The sequence below is a fragment of the Hibiscus syriacus genome, unplaced genomic scaffold, assembly GCF_006381635.1.
Source record: "Hibiscus syriacus cultivar Baekdansim isolate YM2019G1 unplaced genomic scaffold, ASM638163v2 tig00113021_pilon, whole genome shotgun sequence".
Lineage (NCBI taxonomy): Eukaryota > Viridiplantae > Streptophyta > Magnoliopsida > Malvales > Malvaceae > Hibiscus > Hibiscus syriacus.
The window spans coordinates 64,308-70,430 of record NW_024063437.1 but is presented as its reverse complement, the minus strand read 5'-3'; the positions used below and the strand labels follow the sequence as shown (position 1 = coordinate 70,430).

At 33.8% G+C, this 6,123-nt stretch overlaps 1 pseudogene; it reads right to left on the bottom strand.

The window, feature by feature from the left end:
• Window positions 1-3,663: 3,663 nt before the first annotated feature.
• On the bottom strand, window positions 3,664-5,645 carry LOC120185215 (annotated as a pseudogene).
• Window positions 5,646-6,123: the final 478 nt, after the last annotated feature.

Genomic DNA, 6,123 nt, shown 5'->3' with positions numbered 1-6,123 from the left:
GTACCCAAGATGAAACCGAGTTCCATCAAGATCAAAAGGAGATAGAGTTCCTTCGAAGAAGAAAATGCATCAAATTGCATAATTGCATACATTTAGGCATGAATAGGATCATGACACTCATAATTGCATGATGACTTAAGTATCTACAGGTTTCCCAGGGATAGTTCAAGATTGAAGATATGGAAATATCAAGATGAGGATAACTAGTTTTGAGATCTTGAAAAGAATGATGTTTAGATGAAAACTGAGCCAAAGTAGATTCACGTATCCAATGGCTTCCAGTCAAGTTTTCATGATGGAGATGGATTTTCAGAAATTTTCTCAAATTCTAAATTTTTGAATATAATATTTTCAAGCATATGTTCATGATTGATAATGTTTGATTTTCAGGTTTGACTTTCGAAACAAGTCAATCTTAAGCCTTCACGGAAGAGTAGTGAAGCAAATCATCTATAAGCCTTCACGGAAGAGTAGTGAAGCAAACTCATTTTATGAAGATCGAGTTCTATACTCTCTAAAGGAATAGAGAGTGAACCCATTTGTTGAAGATTGTTCGAGTTCTATACTCTCTGAAGGGATGGAGAGCGGACCCGTTTTATTAAGATTGTTCGAGTTCTATACTCTCTGAAGGAATAGAGAGCGGACCCGTTTGTTGAAGTTTGTTCAAGTTCTATACTTTCTGAAGGAATAAAGAGCGGACACGTTTGTTGAAGATTGTTCGAGTTCCATACTCCCTGAACGAATAGGGAGAGGACCCGTTTATTGAAGATTGTTAAAGTCTTATACTCCCTGAACGAATAGGGATCATACACATTTGCTGAAGATTGTTCGAGTCTTATACTCCCTGAACGAATAGGGAGCGGACCCATTTATTAAAGATTGTTCAAGTCTTATACTCCCTGAAGGAATAGGGAACGGACCTGTCATTCGAAGATTTTTCAAGTCTAATTTATCCCGAAGTAACAGTGGAGTGGATTAACTTCTTGAGGTTTTCATGACCGGACAAATTCGATCATCTTTTGATCTTTGCCCAATTATCATTACATGAAAATGAGCAAAGAGCGGCAGCTGTAGATACTCGATTTGTTCGGGACCAAGTCAGAGCAGACCCGAAGCAATGAGAGCCCAAATAAGCCCAAACCAGCTGGAGGCCCATCTCAAGCCCAATGGACAACAACTATATGTAAAAGTGGAGAGAAATTGGGGTCGGTTTTTAGTAGTTAATATAATCAGATAGTGGAGGGATTAACTACTGAAAACTAAAAGAAATTAACAACTAAAAAAAGGGAGATATCATCAATTTTAACCGAGGGGGGGGACAAAAAAGGATCACAGAGAGAGATATCAGGGGAAACTGAGAGCAAAAGCAAAAAAGACCTCCATTTTTGTTTACTTTTACAGAAAATAAAAAAATAGAAAGAACATTGTACTAGATTTTACTTCTATTTTGGAGATCAAAGGAAACAGAATTCACTTGTTTCAACGAACCAAGGCAATTCAAAGTAAATTCTTTCAAGGTTTATTTTCTTTATCATTATGTACAGTAGCATTTCCTTCGCCAATTTTCAATTTTTATTTTTTTCTCGAATAAATCAGTAAATAAATTACATTTTATATGTCTAAAAAGTTCCATAGGAATCATAGCTTTAGGTTTTCATTCGAAATAAATAATAAGGAAATAGGATAGGGATTTACCTGGACTGTTCGAACGCAAGTGGGGGCGTACTGACTCCATTTTTTTCTTTGGTGTATGTTCTAATATCAAAAGAAGGAAAAGATTAGGATTTGTAAAATTTTTGAAACAAAATCAAAATAATAATAAGAGAAAGGGTCTAGATAGTTTACCTCGCAACGCGTCGTTGTTTGGTGTTGAACTCGTTGGCCTTAGAAGCTTGAGGGTGCACGGGGTCTTAGTGTCCGGGAGGTTTTAAAATGGTGATAATAAGAGAGTTTAGGGTCGATTTAGGTTTGTTTATGGATCATACGGTAATCGAAAGTGACGATCGGGGTGTTTGGTTTTGGGTATCACGGCGGCGTTCATGGGTATGGAGGAAATAGGGTCGGTTTGTTTTTTTTTTTACTTATGTGGTTGTCGATAGTGTCATGTAGAGAAGATACCTCACCGGAGTGGAGAAGCCAGGCGGCCTGCAGTTATGGTGGTTGAGAACAGTGCTGTGCGTGGCCGAGAAAGAGATGGGCAGTGTGTAGAGAATGATAGAGGCGAGAAAGAGCAGGTGGCTTAGAGAAGAGTTAACATATTGTTTCTTTAGGTTTTTTTTAAAAGCTTAAACCACGCTTAGTAAAACATAAATGTCACTGTCATTCTTGTTGGGTTATTTGTTTGTCTAAAGTTCCTTCTTTTGTAATATTTTTCTTTTGACCATCAAATATCTTAATTCTAGTTTAGACTATTTTATTTTTTAGATTTAATCATTAAATTTAGACTTCTTTTAGTTCAGTCTATAGTTTATTAAATATGTTTATTCTTAGTAATTGTGTTTTGATTTGTCATGTTTTACATTTACATTCGAGACCATTATAGTTTATATATGCATATATACACGATTTCTTTTTATCATTATATGGGTCAAATTTAATATGGCTTATATTTGAGTCACATTTGTACATTATATGTTAATATGCATAGTTTATGGCTTTTAATTAAAATATATGTACATAATTTTTTGTATGTCACATTGTATGCTATTTTTAATTTTGTTTAATTAATTTTGGCATGACATCTTTTTTTGCATAATTTGTATGATACCCTCATGTGCATAACTCGACTTATAAATACATAATCGGACTAAGGGTAATACCCTTTTAATTTAAAATTGTCTTGAGTGGCTTGTCTTAACTGATTAGAGAGCCGTTTTGACTATTTTAAATTAAAAGTATATCCCGAAAGTGAAACAAAACAAATTGATTCGTCACCAAAAATTTGGGAACGAAAGAAAAGGAAATGTTTGTTTATTTAGATTTATCGAGAAAATGTTGTTATAGATTTTAAGATCTAGTCTCGATATTTGTAAATAATCGAACACTCTTTATCTTTCTAAAAAGACTTGGTAATTTTAATTTAATTTATTTGAGTGCTTTTCAATATTATTAAATTCACATCTTTGTTTTATGGGATCAAAAGTTAAATTAAGTTCGAATTTGTAAAGTTCATTGCAAAGACGTTAATTAATCGACTAAGTACCGATTTAGGGCGCCGTGGGGGTGCTAATCCTTCCCCACACGTAACCGACTCCCGAACTCGATTTTGGTAACGCAGACCTTAACTTGTTGTTTTAATTAAAATTAATTTTTATTTAAAATAACAAATATTTTTGGGTGCCCAATCACACCCTAATCAAAGATTTGTGACGACTCTTTGAACCGTATTTTTCTATCGTAAAGAAAATCCAAAATTTTTGAAACGAGAGTTTTTTAAAATCCCATTTGTTTTTAAATTAAAAATCGATTGAACGAGATAAGTTAATGTGGTTTTCAAAATATCACTTTTTCACCTTTAAAGAAAAAATCGTTTTGACATAGATAATATTAATAATTGATTAAAAATATATTATAAAAATTTATAAATCCTAAGAATGTTTAATTAACAGTACATCAAATTAAAACAACAATAGGACATAACATTGTAATAATAATAATAGTGTCAAAAATATGACTTTCAATGTCTTCTCATTAGTACTAAAACCAAATGGATTGGTTGATGGATTACTGTCAAACTACATAAGCTCAGTAATTCGCTTGCATACAACAAGACAAAGACTTATCATAAATGGTGTCAGTATATTAAACTTTGCACCGTTAAGTATCGTAAGCCATAGAAAACTTTGATTCACCGGGGGTACGACTTCTCAAATTGCGACTCATCACAATGTGGGTCTAGCCAATCCCTGGGGGAACCCTTGGACATGTTGGGGCTTGCTTTCCCACCACCTACAAGCTCTTTCAAATTTTCCACCTTGTTCTCTCGCCCTGCCCCGCCGATAGAAGTATCAGCTTCTTTTAGTTTTTGTTTAAACCGTTGCTTAGACTGGACAGGTTCAGCTCCTGCTGCCTTGATTGTGATGGCGGTGCACCATGCGGTCCCAAGTAAATGTTCTCTCCTTTTTTGGTCTGCACAAGCAGAAATATAAACATGTTTACATATTAGCGTCTATTTGTCAACAAGACAAAAGGCTTCAAATAAATGAGTAGACTCTTGGCATCTACAGTTATAGATAATTGCAAATGACCTGCTGCGAAAGGGGTTTTGATGTTTCTACATCTGAAGTATCAGCTTTAATTTTTTTCCGGTTCTTCAATTCTCGAGCTAGGAATAACGAATCCATCAGTGTCTGATGAAAAATAAAAAGTGCATGGATTAAAATAAGATATCTCAGGTTAATCAATTTCAATGATATACCTTTTTTTCTCTAAAACAAAGTAAATATAAACAATGTCGCAGCACATTAACAAGTAACTTTATCAAAGCAAAAAACCGCACAACAATAAATCACTAATTCACTATGTTCATTGGAGACATGGAAACTCTCACCCTCTCTACTGATAACGATCAGAAAATGATGCAGCATATTCTCTCTAATCCTTAAAGATGACCCTTTACAAGAGGCCACTTAGCACAACCATCTATGAACTATGTGCCAAGATATAATGATCTGCACAACTAGTGGCGGAACATCCCTACCCAACCAAATGCCGCCGCCCTACAAGAGGTCACTGACTGAGGAAACATAAAGAACAAACTAATGGAAATCAGAAAAAAGTCAACAGCATATACAGGCACAAGAGACAGGAATCGGAATGTCAAGCAATTGCAAACCTGAAAGTGAGGAGTTAAAAAAAAATGCATATGTTTTTACTATCATCTTTCTATAGAACCAAAGGCAATAAAAGAACAATGAACAATTAAATCTTCATGAACTTATGCATCTGCAAATACAAACATGCTTTCTTTTGCCAGTTTATAAGTTTATCCAAGAGATGCCAAGTTATCTATTCTTTTACTTATCCCTCACACCGATATGCTCCACAAAGTGAAGCTTCATGAACTTATGCATAAGATCATCACATTCTATACAAAGGTAACCAGATACCAACTAAAGCAATAAAGAATAATACAAGATACTATAATAGCATGGCAATGAAGGAAACACATAAACCTCAACTTAATGTAGCAAGATATGGATACGATCATGATCCACCAATCAAGAGAAAATCAACAAAAAAATTAAAATAGATAATTATAAATACCAAATATTGTCCAATATTCATAGTGAATCGATTCAAATATCCAATTCTCTAACATATATCAGCAGAATCTAAAAAAACCCACATCTAGAAATTAAAAATAAACAAAAACCCAATTATAAAAATTTGATTTTTAGCTAAAGATCCAAAATCCTTCTAATTACCAGATTTTCCAGATAAACAACCAGAGAAAGAGAGAAAGAGAGCTAATATACCCCACTCTTCTTGTTCATGGGGTAAAGAAATGGTGTGCACTAGAGATGAGTCCATGAGATACTAAAGATCATGAATTTCAATGGAGAAAGGGCAACAAAGCCCGGAAAAAGAAAGAGAGATCAACAAAAATCAGCAGAACGAATCCAAAAAAAAAGGAGAAAGTTACGCAATATATAAAAAGAATAAAAGACCCATACCTGAGAAACGGTAAGAAATCAATTTTAGACTTCCCTGTGTGGAGTAAGGGTTGCTTAGAAAACAACTTACCCTTTTAGAAACGGTAAGCCAAAATACCGTGTATTTACCTCAGTTTTCCGTTGACCGTTAAAGAATTTACGTTGACTGAGAGTTTTACACGAACCAAACACTTGAAAATAGAGAAAACATTTTCCGTTAAAACCTTTTCTGTTAAAACTTGAAACAAAATTCTGATCCTTTAACATTATTCTTTTTTTAAAAGTAAAAAATTTAAAAGATTAAACTCGTGTATTTGCCTCAGTATCCAGGGATTTGTATTTTAACTTTTTAAACCTTTTCTGTTAAAACTTGAAACAAAATTCTGATCCTCTAACATTATTCTTTTTTTAAAGTAAAAAATTTAAAATATTAAACTCGTACTTATCCATAAATCCCGTGTTGATAAGA